Source organism: Sarcophilus harrisii, chromosome 1, assembly GCF_902635505.1.
Source record: "Sarcophilus harrisii chromosome 1, mSarHar1.11, whole genome shotgun sequence".
Classification (NCBI taxonomy): Eukaryota; Metazoa; Chordata; class Mammalia; order Dasyuromorphia; family Dasyuridae; genus Sarcophilus; species Sarcophilus harrisii.
In genome coordinates, this window is record NC_045426.1 from 218,002,794 (window position 1) to 218,025,415 (window position 22,622).

The 22,622-nt window shown below is 34.8% G+C and overlaps 1 protein-coding gene across 2 annotated transcripts in view; it reads left to right on the forward strand.

Annotated features, from left to right (window-relative positions):
* PAX5 (paired box 5) overlaps positions 1-22,622 on the forward strand; it is a 328,377-nt gene that overhangs the window by 151,244 nt on the left and 154,511 nt on the right. The gene's annotated exons all lie outside the window — the stretch shown is intronic.

The following is a 22,622-nucleotide window of genomic DNA, read 5'->3' on the forward strand; positions in this document are numbered from 1 at the left end:
CATGTTGATTTTTATATCTTACTTTGTTCTACATAGTCCCTTAGATATCTTTATTCCGGGTCACCAATGCTGGTCTGTCTGCTTTGATTGACCTTTATACCTCAGGAGATAATTGTACTATATTCATGGAACCATGATTTGGTAGCAAAAGTATTTGATCTGGAGTCAAAAAATATGGGATTAAGTCTTTCTTCAGGCTCTTATTAGCTGTGCGATTTTGGGCAAATAACTTCTATGAGCCTCAGTTTATTCATCTGTAAAACAGGGATGATCATCCAGTTATCTAGCCCAATCCCCACTTGAAACATGAGTCCCCTCCACAGTATTAGCAAGGTAGTCATGTAGAATGGTGAAGTGATTTGCCTAATAATATAATTGTAATAAGTAGTAGAAATACAAGTTCTGTAACTCCAAATCCACTGCTCTTTTTATGAAGTACTTGGTTTTTTACTGAATCTCACAATCCTATGAGTATCACACAAGAGAAATACAAAATACTTAAATTGCTATACTAATGTGAATTACTTATTATTTGGAGAGTGAAGGGACTAGAAGTAGGACTTCTTTGTGATTCTAGGGAAAGTAAAAGCCCTTTTGGGACATCATTTTTCTTTCCTTTAATATGCAGCTAATATTGTGAATAATTGGGTTGTATAATGCTTATCTCTATTATAAAAGATTATTGTGAGAAAATTGCTTTGTAAAACTTAAAGGACTGCATAAGGTGACTTATTGATATTGTTATCATTGTTATTCTTCATCTAGTTCTTATCTTAGTTCTGATTGAATTCAGATGAAAATGGTCCTGGTATAAATTGTTATCTTGCTATTACTTTTACTTTTAGTGTTCTATGGACTATTGCCCAGGTGAATAAAATAATTGCCTTTTGTCACTAATAAATTACAAAACTTGTAATTATCATTTATTTCCTTGTCACCTTTCATATTTATGTAGTTCAGACAGAAATGACCCCCTTTTGGCTTGAAGCCATACTTAGTTCTATTCAGGAGTGATGACAAAGGAATTAATGTTAGGCAATGCCAGAGAGACTCCCTTTGTGATACTACTTTTTAGATCAATTTTTCTTGACATTACTGTGTTGGTGGCATCTTTCAGATAGAGAATATTTCTCCATGTGAACATCATACACTATAGTATTTTTACTTTGCTTGGCTCTATTTCCATATAAACAGACCATGACTAAACCATGAGTGTGGAACTGAGTCAAAAGCTTGTGATAAAAAAGGAAATATAAATGACACGTTGGGAGATGAGAAAGATTGTTCAGTATCCACCAAGTAAATAATGAGTTGCTTTTTATAGCTTTGGGACTTTAAAATATAAACTCAATGCTTATTAGTCAACAAGTCAACAACTATCTATTAAGTGCCTACTTATGTGCCAGTTACTGTGCTAAACTCTTGGAAATATAAGTAAAACCAGTTCCTACCTTTAAGAAACTCACATGTTATTATTATTAATTATTATTGTTTCATTCTCATCTTTTGTTACAAAGTTCAGATAGAAATGATCTTGGAATGAATCACTATTCTACATTTAATGTTTTATTGACTTGCACAGGGTGAATAAATAAATGCTATTTGTAAATTTGAGTACAAGAAAGAGAATTCTTTGTAGATTAAATAAAAGCATCTCTAGTACAACTTCAGTAGTAGAAAGGACAATAGGAATGATATGCATCTCTTTCTGGTGCCACATGAATTTGACCTCTATTAGTCTCTATGTTTTAAAAACTTTTGATTCCATGTAATTTAGAGATTATGATTATCTGTTCTGGTGATATTTATTTTAAAAGTTTTTCATAGTTTTTATGAATCAATATTATGTTTGGGGGTTGTGGGTAACAGTTTGTCTTTGGTCAGTCCATGATAGATAGCAGGCTTCTTATGTACAATGCTATCCCATTGGTTGTATCTTGTAAGGTATTTGGTAGATATTAAAATTTTAAAACGTGAAGCAATCTGTTGCACAGTTTCTGCCATTTCCTTAAAAGTGATCAAAATGTGAATCTGGTGACAATGACATGAACCTGAATTGTTATCTTAAACTATTTCATTGCCACATGACTCCATTTGTTTGATGCTTCTTTGTTGACTGATATTGTGCAAATGTTGCAAATGCTGCAGATAGAGAACTTGTGGATTCCATTCTTGGATCATAATAATTTCATAGGCTCCATCTTAATATGAGCCACTTTTAGTTATATTTAGCTTATCCAATGGCATGTTCTGGTTATAATTAGTGATTATTGTTCCATGAAGCGATGTCCGCTGGTTCCAAAACTATTTATAGAGATGTTTTTAAACTTGTTTGTTAGGTGCTTTGAGAATGTCCATCAATTCTCTTTATTTTTGGTGAGGAAATGTTAAGTTTTCAATACCTGCTTAGAGGGCAGATGCTCTACATTTTATTAAAATCATGTGGATTTTATGATAACTTAATTAAGATATTTTCCAAAGATGTTATGGTCCATTTTTTGGAGTTAACAAAAGCACACAGACTTCTATTATTTAGACGTTAAATCACTTTAAATATTTTTCTTCTTCTCACTCAGCTTTAAAATCAGGATGCTAGTAAGTCTCTTAATGTATTTGGTTACAGGCTTCTCCTTCATATCTTTATGCTTGATGTATCTTTTCTGTAGAAGACAAAGGCATTTGTAGAAATTATTTTCATCCATTGGTTCAGCATAACCTTTGGATTCAAGCTTGAAACCTGCAGACTTTATCTTTCTTTGTCACACACTAAAAATTTCAGGAGATGAATGAGATAAGCTATTTAATATGTTTTTCAATGGAGCCATATTGCTTGATGTCAACTAGGTACATGAAGTGATTTATAAGATGTTTTGGTTTGACTTGGAAGCCATACTTAGATCTATAGGAGAGATTATAATGAAATCAAGACTAAGAAGAATCATACTGGCTTTAAACTACCTGAAAAAAAATTGCTATTTTCTATTTTTTCTATTTTCTATGAATATTTCTTGACATTATTATGTTGGCAGCATGTTTTAAATTTGGATATCAAGTATGCTAATATTTTCACTATACTTTGATCTGTTTTACATTAACAAGTCATGTGCGTGAGACTGAGGCAAAGACTTTGTGATAATCATATAGATCAAAGTTTCTGAAATTTTTTCCACTCACAACCCCTTTCCACCTGAGAACTTTTTAGGCAACCCTGTATACAAAGGTATATATAATAGGTATGCAAATCAAATATTTACTGATAAAGAATCATAATTTTTCAATCCTCACATTCAGTTCAAGACCCCATATGAAGTCATGGCACAGTTTAAGAAGCCGAGATATAAACAATGTAGGTGCTACAGTGTTTTGGGGCACTTGTTCAAGAACTGCTAAATCAATAATAAAATGATCTTTATACCTGTGATATTTTTGGCATATTCTTTTTATCCCTCACCAAATATGCTGTTTTCTATTACTGTCTTGTATAAAGTATATCCACAAAACTTGGCCTATATCAACTGAGACTATTCTCCCCAGAGTAACTAGTGATCTCTCAATTGCTCAATATAATGGTCTTTTCTCAGTCCTTATCATTCTTGACCTTTCTGCAGACTTTAACCTTTTGTGATATTATTTTCTCCTCATTGTCTACCTACCTGTTTGATCTTTTCTCATCCTCCATCTCCTATAAATTCAACTATTACTTCTATGTAGGTGATTCTCAAATTTATTTCTTCAATTCTAACCACTCTCCTGACCTCCAGTCTTGCATTATGATTGTACGTTGAACATCTTGAACTGGCTGTCTCATAGATATCTTAAATGTAACATGTCAAAACTTGAACTTATTATCTTGCCCTACAAAACTTTCCCTCTTCTTGAGTTCCCTATTACTGCTGAAGAAGTTACCATCATCTTCTCAGTATTTAAACTTGAAACTTAGAAGTTATTTGTGACTCAACAGTCTCTCTCATCATATATGGCCAATCTATTGCCAAATACTGTTGCCTCTACCCTCATAACGTTTCCTTTTCTCTTCTGACAATGTCAGTATTCTGGTGTAAACTTCATTTTCATATCTGGACAATAGAAAGCTAGTCGGTATCTTTACCTCAAATCTTTCCAGTCCAGTTCATCCTTCATTCATTTTTCAAACTGATGTGCCTTAAAGTACAAATTTGATCATGTCACCCTCCTATCAGATAGATCCCAGTAGTTCTCTTTTGTCTCCAGGACTAAACATAAAGTTCTCTGTTTGGCTTCTAAAACTCTTGTTAACCTAGCCCTTTCCTACTTTTCCAGACTTCTTATAATTTATTTTTATTTACTGGTTTCAACGACACTGGATCACAGAGTACATTGCTGTTCCTCTCATACATCCACTGTGGTTCTCCTTTCCATTAATTTTTACTGGCTCTCTTCCATGCCTGGGCTTCCTTCTTTCCTCAATTCTGTCTTCTGATTTCCTTGTCTTCCTTCAAATTTCATTTAAAATTCCATCTTCTGCAAAGAAGCCTTTTTCCTTACTATTTACTCTTAATGCCTTCCTTCTTGTATAGATATTATCTGTTATTTGCATGTTGTTTTTGTCATCAAACTGTGAGCTCCTTGAGAGAAGGGATTTTATTTTGCCTTTTTTGTATCCCCAATGCTTACAAGGGTCCTCAAACTCCGGCCGCAGGCCAGATGCAGCAACTGAGGACCTTTATCCCCTTCACCCAGGGCTATGACGTTTCTTTATTTAAAGGCCCACAAAACAAAAGTTTTTGTTTTTACTATAGTTCAGCCCTCCAACAATCTGAGGAACAGTGAACTGGCCCCCTATTTAAAAAGTTTGAGGACCCCTGGAGCACAATGGCTTACACATAGTAGGTGCTTAAAAAGTGCTTGTTGACTAACTAGTAATTATATGATGACTTTGGTGAGGCAGAATCAAGTTTGTGTCTGATAGGAAATTGGTTTAAAGGCTCTGCTAGTAATTTATGTGCTACTGTGAAGTGTTTGAGCCAGTAATTACAGATCTTAACTATCTCCACTGCTTTCTAGCTTTGCAGCGAGGTTAGAATTCCAGAAACCTTTCTTTGATATAACTATCTTATCATCCATTATATTAAGTATTTTATACATATCTCATTTGGTTGAGAATTATGGGATAGAATAGTCCATTCACAATTTTTATAGCAAAATGTCAATTAAAAAGTTCTCTGTTTTGAAATAGTTGGTCTGCTATTTGGATTCATGCCATCAAACTCAAAAAGAGTCTTTTGAAATTCCAGTCCAAGTGTGCTTATCTCCTTTTCAAGATTAAGTAAATGGACAATGGAAACACACTTTGCTTTTCTATATTCTCTTCTGTAGGTTTCTTTTTTTGTTCCCTTTATTTGGTCAATTTGACATTCTGTTTTGATTGTTTAACTATATGTACCATATAGATAACAATTTAATCTTTCAATGTTTTCCCCCAGATCTCTAATTGCTTTTCTAAGTAATTTCTGCCAATCCAGTGTTTGACACCTGTCCTTAAGAGCATTCCTTTGTAGCTCTACCTTTCTTCCTATTTTTTTAAAACTATAACTGCTGCTGTGTTCTGTTCAATTCCTGGAATATTTTTACACTTTCTATCAAAATATTTATTATTTCTTTTTCCATTCTTATTGTATTATATTCTTTTCCTGTATGCTATTTTCCACTAAACACGAGAACACCAGTGAAACCTCCAAATATAAGCCAATTTTGTGTTTTATACTTTATATAAAGAATTCATAGGAAAGAATAGATTGACTGAGGCGGGGAGAGGGAAGGGGAAAGGGAGGAAAGGGGTAAGATGTGTGCCAGAAACTAAATGCATTCCACTTACTTGCCAGCATTTCGAAGGTATTTTTCCATAAGCCTTCACAGATACTGTAACGGTGTCAGCTCTCAATAAATCCTTCTATAACATCCTAAATTGTATTCAGCTGCCGTTGTTTTTCTTCTCACCATTCCCACCTGCCCTACACCCTCAATGGATAAAGGGTTATTTACTTAATTTTTGTCTGCCTCAGGTTCCTCAATTGTAATGGGGATAATAATAATAAATAAATATAAGGATCAAATTTGATCATATTGTAAAACACTTAGCAAATACTTATATCAATGTTAGCTATCATTAATATTGAGTGAAATGATCTTTGTAAAGCAAATTTGTGTCTGGCACAAAGTAAGTGTTTAACCAATACTTTTTTCTTCCTTCCTGTTAAAATAATCTTTCCAAAGAATCCTTCTCCCAATTTCCCTATTTCTGTTCAAGACATGACCATCTCTCCAATTACCTAAATTCATAGCCTAATAGTTATTCTATGACTGATTATCATGTCTATTGCTGTTGTTGTTTGTCCTTTGTTCTTGAAAAGGACTATAAATCATCAGGGAGATAATGCTATACCATGCAAATGAATTGTATTTAAGGGAACTTGAGTTGTGCAAAGTTACCAGTCTTACTTTTTCCTCTGGAACCATCTGGGTCCAGTGGAAAAATATGGATCAGGATGACTGGAGATGGCATTGGAGACAGTGAAGACCTTGGCCTACTCCAAGATCAATATCTGCAGCCCCTATGTTCTAATCTTATATTCAACCCAAATTTAACATGTCCAAAACAGAACTCATTATCTTTCCCCAAAAATTCAGTCTGCTTCCAAGCTTTCCTATTTCTATCAAAGGTACCAATATCTGTGAATCTTGCAGATTCACAACCTCAGCATTATTTTTGATTTTCACTCTCACCTTACATATCTAGTTGGTCACCAAATTTTACCATTTCTACCTTTATAACATTTTTTTAATGTGTATTCCCTTCTTCCTTTTGCCTGGACTTTTGCAAAATAGCTGTCCCTTTCTTACAGGCTATCCCTATTCCTATCCATCTTCCATGCTTCTTCTATGAGACAGTTATGATGTATTCTCTTTAGGTCTTCTTGGAACAAAACATCTTTAATTTGCCACTGCACTTCCTAAAAATATAATATACTAAGAACTGGACACATCATACTCATGTGGTCTGGTCACAGCATAGATTTAGATTGTAGATTTAGACTGAAAAGCATGTCAGCAACAGATAAATCTGATGTTTATATAACTATACAAAGAGATGAATGTAGATCTATATAGATGAGGAAACAAACTCAATAAGGAAATATGAATTGCTTAAGGTATTGTCAGAGGCAGGATTTGAAAACAGGTTCTCTGACTCCATAGCCATGTTATTACACTACCTTTTTCCTTAGTCCTAGGCATTATCTTTATCTCTCTTTTAAAAAATCAATAGTATTTTATTTTTCCAAATACATGCAAAGATAGTTTTCTACAGTCACTTTTGCAAACCCTTGTGTTCCAAATTTTCCCCTCTTTCTACACCTCTCTTCCTTCCCCAAGACAGCATCAATCTGGTCAAACATGTGCAATTCTTCCAACCATATTTCCATATTCATCATGTTGTACAAGAAAAAAAATCAGATCCAAAAGAAAAAAAGTACAAAAAAGAAAAAAAAAACATGCAAAAATTATACAGCAACCAAACAATAAAAAAGGCAAAAATACTACATTTTGCACTATCTCTTAATATAGTTTAAGATCGCATGATTGCCAATGGAACATTGTTGACTTAGATTGATCTTATAATAATCTAAACCTTTCCAGTTTTCTTTTTTTTTCTTTAGAAAAATCTCTTCTTAACATTTTTGAGTCTAGCTGTAACACTTTTCACTTATCAAATTTTACCAAAAGTTCGCTGTGGGACAAACTTTCCTTCCACATTAGAGAGGCACTGTGTATCCCCTGATATTTTCTTGAAGTACCGGCTTAGACTAGAAGATAGCCTTGGGAAACTCATTCTAACCTGAAATCACGTAAAGATGTGGTTCCTAGTTTTCCCAGTTTAGTCCAGTCCTGGAAATGTACTACTTTCACCCATTTGTTTTTTGTTAAATTTTAATCAATCAATTAATTAACAAGCATCTATTAAGCACTTACTAAGAGTCCTTTGAAAACTACAAAGCAAGCTGTCCAAATGTGAATTGTTAGTTGTCATTCTCCATGTCACAGGGTGGTTTTGTTGGATTATGCCATTTGGCACAGTAATTTCCCCTAAAGGCACGTATGATAATTGGTTAAATAGTTTACTAAACAGATGCTTTTCTTCATAGGATACAAGTCCTTAAATCACATTGTCCTCTGAAAAACTAGCTATTGAGAGAATGGAAGGAATCTTAGAAGTCATGCCATCACTCATTTTATAAATGAACAAGCTAAGGCCTAAAGAATTTAAGTGACATATTGAAAATCATATAGGGAGTGGTGAGTGCCAAAGCTGGGAATTAAACTCAGGTCCTCTAAGTTCAAATCTAACCTTCTTTCTATTATACTATAGTGGTCATTGAAAAAAAAAGAATGCTCATAGAAGAGCTTTCTTATTAGAAGACTAAAGTTCAGCTGAATCACAAAAAGAATGATTCTTCATTCAGTTTTACTCATTGGACCTCAGTCCTTTAGGTAAAATAAATTCATGCATTTTCTAAGCTCGTTACTCTAGGTCCCATTGTAGGGCTGAAAAGCACTGTATCCTTGGATGAAGATCTGGAAATACTGTCCTAAGAGTTTAAGAAATGCATTTTATTGTGATCAAGAAAACTAATCTAGTTCTTTAGATAGCTAGGATCTGCGGTTCAAGCTTCAGCAGGTTTTATGAGAAAGTCTTGGGCCATGTTGGGCTTTCATCCACAAATTGACCTAAGTCGAGTTCATATTGTGATTCTTCAGTCTTTAAGTCATGTCATAAAACAGTTTAATGCAAAGCAGTCTGGTAGTAAAGGGGCTGGGTGAATTACAGTCCCCATTTTTCATTTCCCCCAATTGTGGTCTGGGACTCATCACAACTTGCAGGAATATAATGTAAAAGATTCACATTGTAATTGATGGTACATGGGGAGAGCCTGTTCAAAGCTCCCTCTCCCTGATAGCCTGAGGGGTTAGGTCTATAATGATATAGTTTGTGGGAATTGGAGCACTGCCGTCTCAACCCTGGGTCCTTTCCCACTCTTTTCTCTTAAAAAAAAGGAAGGAAATCGGGCTAAATGATGCTGAAAGAGAATGTCGATGACAGTGCTCAGTACCGCTTCATTCACTGACTCCCTTGTGTTATGGAGTGGCGACTAAACATCTGATTAGAGAACAACTCGATTTCTCTCCATCGTTTTTATGCCACATTAAATATTAAGTTAAAAAAATCCCTGCTCTTACTGCTTGCTGCCACGGTTCATAAGCGAGCTCTCCATTTGCAAGCCAATGACATGTGCCCAGCTCATTACTGCTGTAGTCAGCAGTTTCAGGGCAGCCCTGATTGTTACTAATTACCTGCAGATGCATTTTCTCTGCTTCGGCTTGCTGACTTCAGCTTGGTCGCTATCACTTTGAGAGGACAAAGTGGCGCAGGAATTGACACCTTCACTTGGCTCTCCAATGTGGGAAAGGCAGATTGACAAATCTGTAGGCAGTCCTGACTGCAGCTGGTGGGAGAGTCAGTTTGCATTAGTAGGGGCCATGAATGACTGGAAGAGATTGTCGACTGGTCTGGCTAAAGAGCCAAATGAGAACATTTTGTTTTAGGGGGTTCTGACATGAACTTCACATGTCTTCCTTTCAACCCCAACAAAGTAGTCATCACAACAGTTTTGGGATTAGTTGCAGCAGTGGCCTGAGATGTGAAGAGAAGTCATAGCATTTGAAGGATGCAAAGAATTTTAAAATTTGGAAAGCAACGGCCTTTCTCCCCTCGCCTCTTCCTTTGTTTATGAGGAGCAGAAAATTTTCTGCAGATTCCAGATACTTGATGAGTTTAGACACACTCAGAGAAAGCCCCCACTGATGTATTTACTTTTACCAGTCAGCCAGGAGACAAATGAGTTTGAAGTAATGATACTTCATGAAATACTATAATAAAAATTAGCATCAGGACATTTCCAATGTAAAACTGAGGTCTTTTCTCCAATGAGAAAAGATGGCACATAGGGAATATGTGATGTGGTGGGATGAATATGTAGGGAACACACGTGGAGAGGACTCTGGGGCTGTTGGCTTACTATTGTCTTATGTTCATGTCATCATGATGTTTCTGTAGGGCCAACTCTCCAGTAGGTTTGTGTGTGATGTTGTCTCTTCTGTGTGATGCTTTGTTGGTCAAAATCACATGGTTTTTTTGGGTCTCTTGAATCCTGCTAGGATCTCATAGCACATGTGAAGTTTCCCTGAAGTTTCTGGCTTCAGCAGGGATACTGAGTTAAAAGGCCCACATATTCTATATATGAAAAAGAGAGGCCTTGTCTATCACTTTTTAGTTAAAAACCCAAAGATTGGAGTTCTTCAAAAACATATTGAATATCCTAAGCCTTTTAGTATTTTTAGTTTTTTAAATCTTTTAGTTCGTTCAGTGATGAAAGCAAAATCTCATTACAAGTAGGCAAAAAACTTAGCTGGTTTCCCCTCATAAAATAATGAACCTGCCAATTGTCAAAATTTCAACAGAGTATAGATTTTTTCTTTAGGACAGTTTTGCATCTAAGGAGACAAGCTTGTTTGGAACATAAAACAAATGAACAACTAAGCAGGGCCTATGAACATTTAATGTGTTTTTGAACCTTCTATGTCTGGGCCTGAATCAGCCCATTATTCTAGAAAACTATTTGACTTAGTGTTAGAAATTCCTTATATGTTCCTTATAGGATTTCTCTGCTCTCACACCTATTTTGAGGGGATATGACACTGTCAAAAAAAAAAAAAAAAAAACTGTTCAAAAGTTGTGTGGCTCTTGGGCGCCAAGGTTTTCCTATAGCCCCAAACTCCTTTAGGTCTCTCATAAAAATAATAGTGGGAGAAGGCAACAACAACAGCAAAAGTAAATGAGCCTTGGTCTTCTAACTCAATCCTTTATTTGGAATTCTTGCCTTTATTGTGTGTAGATAAATAGCAAAAAAAGTTCTCTTTTTCAGTGTGAACTTTGAGTCGTTACACACTTTAAAAATTAAAATCTTCATTACTGATCACAAAATAGAAAATTTCGATTATACCAAACTGAAAAGTTTTTGTACAAACAAAACTAATGCAGACAAGATTAGAAGGGAAGCAATAAACTGGGAAAATATTTTTACAGTCAAAGGTTCTGATAAAGGCCTCATTTCCAAAATATATAGAGAATTAACTCTAATTTATAAAAAATCAAGCCATTCTCCAATTGAAAAATGGTCAAAGGATATGAACAGACAATTCTCAGATGAAGAAATTGAAACTATTTCTAGTCATATGAAAAGATGCTCCAAGTCATTATTAATCAGAGAAATGCAAATTAAGACAACTCTAAGATACCACTACACACCTGTCAGATTGGCTAAGATGACAGGAAAAAATAATGATGATTGTTGAGGGATGTGGGAAAACTGGGACATTGATTCATTGTTGGTGGAGTTGTGAACGAATCCAACCATTTTGGAGAGTAGTTTGGAACTATGCTCAAAAGTTATCAAACTGTGCATACCCTTTGATCCAGCAGTGTTACTACTGGGATTATATCCCAAAGAGATTATAAAGAAGGGAAAGGGACCTGTATGTGCACGAATGTTTGTGGCAGCCCTTTTGTAGTGGCTAGAAACTGGAAACTGAATGGATGTCCATCAGTTGGAGAATGGCTGAATAAATTGTGGTATATGAAAATTATGGAATATTACTGTTCTGTAAGAAATGACCAACAGGATGATTTCAGAAAGGCCTGGAGAGACTTACACGAACTGATGCTAAGTGAAATGAGCAGGACCAGGAGATCATTATATACTTCAACAACAATACTAGATGATGACCAGTCCTGATGGATCAGGCCATCCTCAGCAACGAGATCAACCAAATCATTTCTAATGGAGCAGTAATGAACTGAACTAGCTATACCCAGAAAAAGAACTCTGGGAGATGACTAAAAACCATTACATTGAATTCCCAGTCCCTATATTTATGCACACCTGCATCTTTGATTTCCTTCACAAGCTAATTGTACAATAATTCAGAGTCTGATTCTTTTTGTACAGCAAAATAATGTTTTGGTCATGTATACTTATTGTGTATCTAAGTTATATTTTAATATATTTAACATCTACTGGTCATCCTGCCATTTAGGGAGGGGGGGGGGTAAGAGGTGAAAAATTGGAACAAGAGGTTTGGCAATTGTTAATGCTGTAAAGTTACCCATGTATATATCCTGTAAATTAAAGGCTATTAAATAAATACAAAATAAATAAATAAAAAAAAAATAAATTAAAATCTTTCTCCTTTATCTTTTCAGGTTAGTGACAATGCATTGAAGGTGTGACTTATTTTGTTATTAAGTAGTATTTATTTGTGAAACTGAAAAAAAAAAGAGGATGCTTGTTTTGACTAGAAAAATGAAATAAAGAGTTTAGCGGAAGGTTGATTAAGATGACTGGTTAATCTGTATAACCCAGTTCTAAAGTTTTACCCATAATTAAAACCCTTTTTAAAACCTGACTTAATTAGATAAAATGCTATTTATTAAATACCTCCCTCGTTCTTTGCTAATAGAAAAGTCATATATGTTTCACTGAGGGATAGTGTAACACAGTATTTTACTGACTATTTGCTAAAAGGTATTAAGAAATGCTGACTGGGAAAGTGAGTCAATTGAACCCAGAAATTCATTTCCAGGGAAGTGCTCATAACAAACCTATTGAGAAAACCTAATAGTGTTGCTAACACCTCTCAGCATTAGAGTGGATAAAAGTAATTAGTAGGTGACAAAATCTTTCCAAAGACAGACACATCTAACAGAAACCATATGCATGTGTCAGGATGAATAGTGAATAAAGTATGCCTTCCAAAGTGGGACAAAACTTGCCAATAAGTTAAGCTTTTACTCATTCAGGAGAACATTCTATTTATCTTTTCATTTGCCAATCTCTATAATGAAAGGTATGTTGGTAAATGTTTAACAACTGGCTCTTCAGGGGAAATAAAAGTGCCAGATATACTTTTAAGTTCAGTCTAGAAGATTAAACAATGAATCAAGCCCTGATTTATAACATTTGTTGATTTCTGAGGCATTTCAGCTCATGCTGAAAATTTAATATTTGGTTCTTTCCAGCCTTTTTGAGCTGACTTCCGTGCATTGCTGTATCTACTTCCCATTTAAATTTGCACTATTCTCTGGAAAGATCTGTGTTTCAGTTACACAGATATTCTTTCTTCTTTTCTCTCTGTGAGTATGTGTGTATTGTTGGGGGTGTGTGTCTATAGTTTGGAGATAATTGGGTTAAGTGACTTGCACAGAGTCACATATTCAGAAAGTGTTTGGGATGGACTTGAATTCAATTCTTCCTGACTTTAGGACAAGTGCTCTAACCATTCTACCACCTTGCTACCCCTGACAATGATATTTTCCATTTCCATGATCTTCCATTTAGAAATACTATCAAATTAGAATAAAATCAGTGAATTCCATGTATCTCTAGAAACCCATTCACTTTTTTCTTCCCCTTCTCGTCGCCTGATTAGCTTTAAAGCCAATAACTTCAGCTTACTGGGAAGATTTTGAAAAGAAAATGAGCAAGGCATTTCAGAAAGTTCATTGAAAAATCCTTTTGAAAGCTGAGGGAAGTCACTTTAGAATGGTAATTTGTTAAATTTTCCTCAGTGACTGTGGTGAAAGATTCAGACTGCTAAAAATTATTCTCATGGGATTTAAATATGAGCAAACAGGATGACAGATAAATGTTGTTGTTTGGTTATTTCACTCATGTCTGACTCTTTGTGGCCCCATTTGGGTTGGTGGTTTTTTTTTTTTTTTTTTTTTTTTTTTTTTCGGTAAAAATACTGAAGTGGTTCACCATTTCCTTCTCCAGCTCAGTGGCCCAGGGCCACATCACTTGTAAGTGTTTAAGAGCAGATTTGAATTTAGGAACATGAATCTTTTTGACTCCTAGTCCAGTGCTCTATCCACTGTGCCATCTAGCCAACCTGACAAATAAGCATTTCTCTCTAACAAGTCCCAGTCTAAAAGATCTTGTCTAAAAAGTTCCCAATCAAATATCCTATTGTTTGGTCAATTCTGTTCTATATGTTTCTTTTCCTAGTCAAATTTTACTAAAGGGGATATCAACAGCTAAATCAGTGAGCATGTGTATATGGAAAAAGACATGTGGTATATGTCATGAATTCCAATACCTGTGTAGAAGTATCAGTTCCAATTCTAAAACCTATGCAGAAGTATCAGTTCTTTCAATAGATTATTCTTATGTGAGTATTGGTAAAATTTATTAGAGAGCTTTGTCTCATCTAAGTTAGTCTGCTTCAAATATCATTTATTCCATTGTATATATGCACTTAAATGCATTTTTGCCTTTAGAAAGATTTTGTAAGCTACTGATTATTGTTGATCCATTCTAATGTCAAGAGATGTTAGCAACACTATTAGGTTTTCTCTATTGGTCTGTTATGAGTACTTCTCTAGGGATGGATTTTTAGGTTCAATTGACTCTTCTCAGTCAGCAACTCAGTACCTTTTATCAAGCAACCAATAGAATGTTGTATTAGACTTCAGCCTTGCAATTCTCACTCAATAAAATAGACATGACTCTTCATCAGTCTGTTAACAGAGAGAGGCATTTAATGAATACTTGTGAGTCCATGGACTTTTCAAGGTTTTTTTAAATTCTGAACATAGTAAATACCAAATCAAATATTTCTATGTAAAACAATAGAAATGAAAAATATGATTGTACGTGAAACTATGAATTTCTACTATATATATAGCTTGCTTGCCTTCTGAAATAGATAATAAATTCAACTGGTAACTTTCAAAGCTGTCTTACTTGCCTGTAATTCTTTCAGACCTTTCTTCTATTCTCTTCTCTGCATTAAAATTTTTTTCAGTGACCTTTTCCCCTTTTCTTTTTTTCTTTCTTAACAGTTTTTGGGGTAGAGGGCAACTCTTTCCCTAGCCTTCCTCACTTTAAGAAAAAACACCCTTGTTTAAAAAAAACACCTTATCACAAATGTGAATAAGAAAGCAAATTAATTCTCACATTGGCTATATCTGTCTGTCTATCTATCTATCTATCTATCTATCTATTTATTACCTCTCTGTTGGGATGTGAGTAGCATATTTCCTCATCAGTCCTCTACTATCATAGTTGATCACTGAATTTGTCAAGAATTCTTAAGTTTTTCAAAATTGTTTTTCTTTACAATGTTGCTACTGTATATACTGCTCTCCTGGTTCTGCTCAATTTACTCTGTATCATTTTATATATTTCCTCTGGCTTCTCTGAAACCATACTGCTTGTTATTTCATTTGTGACAATAATTTTATATTATGTTCCCATACCATAATTTGTACAGCCATTACCCAATTGAAGGGCCACCCTTGATTTCTAGTTCTATGGTATAACAAAAAAGAGTTGTAATGAATAGTTTTGTGCACATAGGTTATTTTCCTTTTTCTTTGATTTCTTGAGGGCTTAGCAAGTTCATGGGCTTTTGGAGAAATTTTTAGTTTAATATAAATGTTAATCTATGGAAAGTGATTTTTATGAAGTGAGAATATTATTATTAATAAAAATTCTAAAGATACAAACAAGCATTTCTATAAAAAGTATTAGAGTACAAATTCCTCGCCTAGAGGGCTTTTTGGTTTTATTTGACATAAAATCACATACATAACAGAGTGAGAGAACTCTCTGGAATAGAGCAAGAGAGAAAGAAGGTGATTTATTTTCTGACCTGGCCATATGAAGAGAGAGAGAAGAAGGAGAAGAAGGAGAAAGAGAAGAAGAAGGAGGAGGAGGAAGAGGAGGAGGAGGAGGAGAAGGAGGAGGAGGAGGAGGAGGAAGAGGAAAAAGAAGAAGAAGAAGAAGAAGAAGAAGAAGAAGAAGAAGAAGAAGGAGAAGGAGAAGGAGGAAGAAGAAAAGAAGAAGAAGAAGAAGGAAAAGGAGGAGGAGGAGGAGGAGAAGGAGGAGAAGAAGGAGGAGAAGGACGAGGAAGAGGAAAAAGAAAAAGAAGAAGGGAGGAGAAGAAGAAGAAGAAGAAGAAGAAGAAGAAGAAGAAGAAGAAGAAGGAGGAGGAGGAGGAGGAGGAGGGAGGAGGAGGAGGAGGAGGAGGAGGAGGAGGAGGAGGAGGAGGAGGAGGAGGAGGAGGAGGAGGAGGAGGAGGAAGAAGAAGAGGAGAAAGAGGAGGAGGAGGAGGAGGAAGAGGAGGAGGAGGAGGAAGACAAGAGAAGAGAAGAGGAAAGAAGAGGAAAGGAGGCAGAGGTAAATAGCCATAGTTGAGACTGAGTTCTCATAGGAAACCAAGCTTTAGTGAGAGGCATGAAATATGATTTTTTTGTTTCCTTTCCAACATTTCCAGCATAGAACAGAAGTCCTGTGCATATCTTCTTTTTCCTTAGAGTCTATAATAGCTAGTCTCACCTCTCCCAGAAGGTTTGAGACAAAATGACACATTTTATCTTCTAAACTATAAAGGTTAGGAGGGGTCTTGATCTTTTAATCAATAAAGATTCCCTTTTTCCTTAATGCAGCTAGTAGGCCTTTAGCTGCCTCTTTTTCTAAGACCTATTATTTTGTCTGAGACCTGGAAAGACATTAGTTCACCTCTCTTATAAGTAACTAGAAAGTAGGGAGGTACCAACTAATAATTACTCTATGGAGGGTGTGGACATGCCTATTTGTTGACCCTTTGGGGATAATTAATAATGAACTGACAGACTACTATGGATCAAAATTCCCTCTTTTTTCTAGGCCTATAAAAAGTTGAGGGTTGGCCCTTTATGCCCATTTCCCCTTAAAAGAAGGCAAACAAGACAGCAAGTGAGCTAAGATTGGATTAAAGGGTAAGAGATGGATGGCAAATGTCTTTTCATTCACACAACATTTTTCTCCAATAGTTGCTAATAGCTCCTGGTCACGTGGGAATTCTATGTGCTCTCTTTCATAGAGGAGAATTCCTGGACTTCAAATTATGAATCCAGTCTTCCAGAAAGAGAAAGAGTTTTGTAGTACCATTAACCTCAGGATTACATCTCTACAAATCTCAAAGTTTAAAATTTTGGATTCCAGTCTTCTAGGGAGAAAGGGAAGAGAGAGAATCTCAGAATCTTGTTTTCTGGCAAGAGAGGGAAAGTTATTGAACAGTGGCATTTTTGTAGAGAGCAGAAAATTGATTAAGTGATCTTACTGCTATAGGATGACCAAAGAATTGAATCATGGCATAGAGCAAAGCTTCTTAAACTTTTTCCATTTGTGACCCCTTTTTGCCTGAAAAAATTTTATATGACTCCTGGTATGTAGAGTACAAAACAAATATACAAATCAAACATTTACTGGTAATAAATCATAATTTAATTCAGTTACAAGATCCCATATGGGGTCACAAACCATTGTTTAAGAAGCTAGACAAATAAAAAACAAAAAAAAACCTTGGACTTTGTCATTTCCTACAACAGAGGCTTATTTGGACAGTGCAAGTCTTATAGGAAGAAGTTAATACCATTTTGTTTTCCTTTCAGGGGGTCACTCAAGCCCTTAGAATAATGTCAGCATTCTAACGGCCTCTAGGTATCCCTGGGGTGAAAGTGGGACTCAGTGAAATGTCAGGAGAGGAGTATGTAGCAACCTAAAATTCGTTCTATTCGAAGCTGAGTCCAACTTGCAAGGTGGCAACTGTGAGGCTATTATAGCATTATAGAGTCTAGGAAGAAAGGTAGAAATCACCAGAGAGGGACATTGTGAGAACCATTTATGGATTAATGTGAAATCTTTCTGCAATTTCTTTGGGAGTAAAATAAAATCTGTCTTGTACCATAGACCCCATGCTTGCTGGAATGATAGGATTCTTTTATCTATGTAGAGAGCTGGACATAAGGTGTATTTGAATTATAATCTTAGTTTTCCCAAAAAGAATTCAGGCTAAGGAGAAGATGAAGGGAATTCTTTCCCTAGTAATTTATGTTCTTGGGTTTATCAAACAATAGGCTACATTTTTTTTATTGTTGTTTCTTACTTATTTAATCATTTCACTGATTGACTTTTCTGTTTCTGTTTTCTAAAATCTGTGCCAAATAGTTTTGATGATAAGTACTTTGTAATAAAGTTTGAAGTTTGATAATACTATGTATCTTCCATTCATATTTTCTCTCATTATTTCCTTTAAAAGTCTATTCCAAATTAATTCTCTTATTCTTTTGTTCAATGTAGTACTAAATCTACAAATTGGTTTAGCTAATAGAATCTTTTTATTATATGGGATGTGACATATATATATATATATATATATATATATATATATATATATATATATAGTAGTACAGGGTTAGTGCAGTTTTAAGCTTTAATAACTGCAGAAGTACAAATGTTACTAACTCAAAATTTTTATTTTATTTTAAAATTTGAAATATTTAGTTATATCTGATTAACATTTAAACATAACATCTTTAGATGATTTTTGAACTTTGTAAAAACTTTCCTCAGTTGCTATTCAATGACTGACAGGATTGGATTTGTAATCCTAGTCTTAAAATCATCTAAAGAATGAGATTTTGATGTACAAATGACAGTTTTGACATGACCCCACAAGAAAAAGGTCTAGTATAGAGAAATCAGATAACTGAAGTGGCCAGTCAAGAGAACCTTCTTTACCAGCCTACCAGTCTAAGAAAGTATAATTCAGAAATTGTGTCTCACACAGTGCATAATGGCAAGATACCCTATTTTGTTAAGATTAAAGTTAAATATTTGTTATGGAAAATTCACAAAAACTAATAAATTTCTTTTAAATGTAAAAGCAATTTCAATAATTAAGCTTTCAAATGATTTTTTGGGTAAGTTTATAGCATTTATACTTCTGAAGTTATTAAAACTTAAAGATTTGGGGGGGACACCATGTATTAGAAGGAGCCAACCATGAACAATAAAAATCCAATAATTTGTCTCATGTAAGTTCTTTACAGAATAATTTGTAGTTTTTATCTCAATCAACAAATATTTATTAAGCTCTGAGTGTTAAGTATACAAACAAAAAGGAAAAATAGTTCTATCCTCAAGAGTTTATGTTCTAATAGGAGAGACAACACATATATAAATCAGTATACTTCTAAAGAAGAGAGTATAAAGAGAAAATAAAAGAAGGGTAAGGATAGAGCCTTAGGGTGTATACCCACATCTGGATCAAATGATATACTTTTATAAATATTTGACACATTGTAAAGACAATGTAAATTCTAGTTATTAATGTTGTTCCTTTTGTTGTTATTTGTTGGCTATCAAGACATGCAATTTTGCATGTGTTTTAGAAGATGAATTATTAGATCTTTTTTTTTTTTTGTACTTGTTTTAGATAGAATTTTTTTCCTGTTTACTTTCTTCCTGTACTGTCTAGACATTCTGGAGATTTTTGTTAGTTTATTTCAAATTCTACTATCTAACTAAATCTATTAGGAGTCTCATTTAATTTCTTTCCTATTCTCTAGGGTTCCAAGTACATTATCATATAATATGCAAGTATAGTGAGTTCTGTCTTCTTTATTTTTTGTTAATGTAATTTTTGTTAATGTAAGTTTTGTTAATGTTAAGTTCAGTCTCAGATATCCAAAATCCTTCTCTGGAAAACATTGTGAGCTTTGGGAAATAGAAGGGGTGAACAGAGAGCTTGAGATTCAAGTTAAGTAGAGGTTTTCTTCCTTGTTTGTCAGTAGTTGTGTTAGAGAATTCAACTAGAAATTCCTTTGATTTGCTAAAGCTTCTTGGAGTCTTGAAAAAATACTTCAAAAATAGCTTTGCCACTGAATAACCTGCCCTTGTCTTCAAATGCTTGCCCATGAACTCATTGGCTGACTTGGCTGGAGTTGGAGTGATTAAAGGCAATTTCAAATTCTTTTGTAATTAATTCTTATCCTACAGGAAGTTTTTTATGCCTTAACATTTCTTTATCCTGGTCATGACAGAAACAGAAAAAAGTTTAACTCTTTGGTAGTACTTCAATCCTGCTGTTTCCTTTGGGATGGATGCCAGGACAGCTCTGAAAGTCCGATTTATCTTTGTGTTAGAACATCTTTTCTGAACTGGCTTTTATGACCCATTTTGATGGCTATCTGATGCAACTAAATACCTTTCACTTCAAAGGGAAAACATAATGTAAAATAAAAGCAAATATGAAAAATGTCTATTATTTCTGAACTGTCAGGAAACAAAATATCTTAGGGAGATATGAATGGAAACCATGATACACAGCCACAGAGATGTGATTCCTTTGGGTTAGGTTTATATCATGAAGAACAGTCGATTATAAACTTGGTTTATTCATGGACAGAGGTTATATTATGCTATTCCACCATAATATAGAATTCCACAATCATGTTTTGCACTTATGATGAGACCTATATTTTCCCCACTATGGATACCTAGTTAACACAGAAGATATAGATTAGTAGGCCTGATTATTAGGAAGCTCTGAGTCAAAATCTGACTTCAGAAATTAGAAAGTGAGAAGCAAAAAGGATCTTAGCGATTCCCAAATAGATGAGACAACTGAGGCTCAGAAAAGTTATATAATCTGTTCATAGTCACCCAAGTAGTTAGTGATGGAGCCTTGAGTAGAACCCAAAGCCCTGGACTCAGTCAACCTATTCTTTCAATTACTCTATAATTTTTCTCATAATCACAAATCTCAGAGCTAGAAACAAAAGCAATAACAGCTATAAATCACTTTTTAAACTTTAAAGTGCTATGTAAATACAAATAGTGATACTAATATAACATGTTATTATCATGCTGTATTATAAATATTAATATTGTAATATTGATATCAATAATATTATTAGCTCATAATCTTCAGGCTAGTATTGACTTAATTTCCTGAGTCTTTTACTGAACTACTGCTGAGCTCAAGCAATATTTATAGAACAATATATGGATGTGCTGGTGAATGTTTAACAACTGGCTGGGAGTGTGTGGGAAGGAGATATATATTCACATGTTTAAATTTAATCTGCTCTCTTAACATTTCCTTTTTTTTTTAGATGGCATTTAATTATTATTTTTTTATTTAATAACTTTATATTGACAGAACCCATGCCAGGGTAATTTTTTACAACATTATCCCTTGCACTCACTTCTGTTCCAATTTTTCCCCTCCCTCCCTCCACCAACTCCCCCAGATGGCAAGCAGTCCTATACATGTTAAATAGGTTACAGTAGATCTTGGATACAATGTATCTGTGCAGAACTAAATAGTTCTCTTGTTGCATAGGGAGAATTGGATTCAGAAGGTATAAATAACTCGGGAAGAAAAACAAAAATGCAAGCAGTTTACATTCATTTCCCAGTGTTTTTTCTTTGGGTGTAGCTGCTTCTGTCCATCCTTGATCAATTGAAAGAGTTAGATCTCTTTGTCGAAGAAATCTACTTCCATCAGAATACATTTTCATACAGTATCGTTGTTGAGGTATATAATGATCTCCTGGTTCTACTCATTCTTAACATTTTCTTAAGTCTGGAAACTCAACAACAACAACAACAGCGGCAACAATAACAAATCAGGCCCTGATGGTGGATTTATGAGGAGTAAATGCTTACATCTAAGTTTAGCTGGGAGCTCTTAGAGCTTCCTCTAGCACATCCTGGATAGAGAGAACTTTAGGGCATTGTAGGGCTTCATGATAGAACAGTGGAAATAAATGAATAGATTAGAAATCACTTATTAAACACTATATGCCAAGTATTGGGCTGAACTCTGAGGAAGCAAGTTTTTAAAATGAGACATCTTAAATGATATCTTAAGGATGTTATTCTCCAATAGGGGAAGATAACATGTAAAATAAAGTTCAAATGGAAAAAGGCCCCAAAATCCTAACAGTTCAAATACCATCCACTCAGATAATAGTTGATGGTAAGACAGAGCCAGGAGATTGCTGGATATTAAAGCAGGGAAGATAAAAAGGCTTCTTGTCAGAAAGAAGTCACTTGTTTACTTCTATCTCATTCAGCTAAGTGGTACAATGGATAGAACACCAAGCCTGGAATCTGGAACACCTAAGTTCAAATTCAATGTCAGATACCTCCTGGCTATGTGATCCTGGACAAGTTACTTAATGCTATCTACCTCAGTTTCCTCATCTGTAAAATGAACTGGAGAGGGAAATAGCAAATCACTCCAGTATCCTTGCCAAGAAATGTCAGGAAGAATCAAACATGACAGAAATGACTGAATAGCAACAACAACAAAAAAGAGCAAATAGCCAGGGAGAAGGAATTTAGGGGATGCAGATTTTAATCCCAGCCCTGTTACTTGCTAGCTGCATAACCTTGGACAGAGAACTTCACCTCTGAAGATTAATGTCCTCATGCATAAAATGAGGACACAGGACTAGAAAACTTTTAGTGCTAAAATCTCATGATTTCATGACTCATCCCTCCAAATTGAGAGTCCTGCAGCAAGTGACTTCTTCTGGCTGTTTTCATTGCTATTGTCACACCCTGGCTCCACACCCTGGAATTTCAGGGGAGCTTGGTGATTATTTTCATCTCCCACCCTCTTTGTCTCTC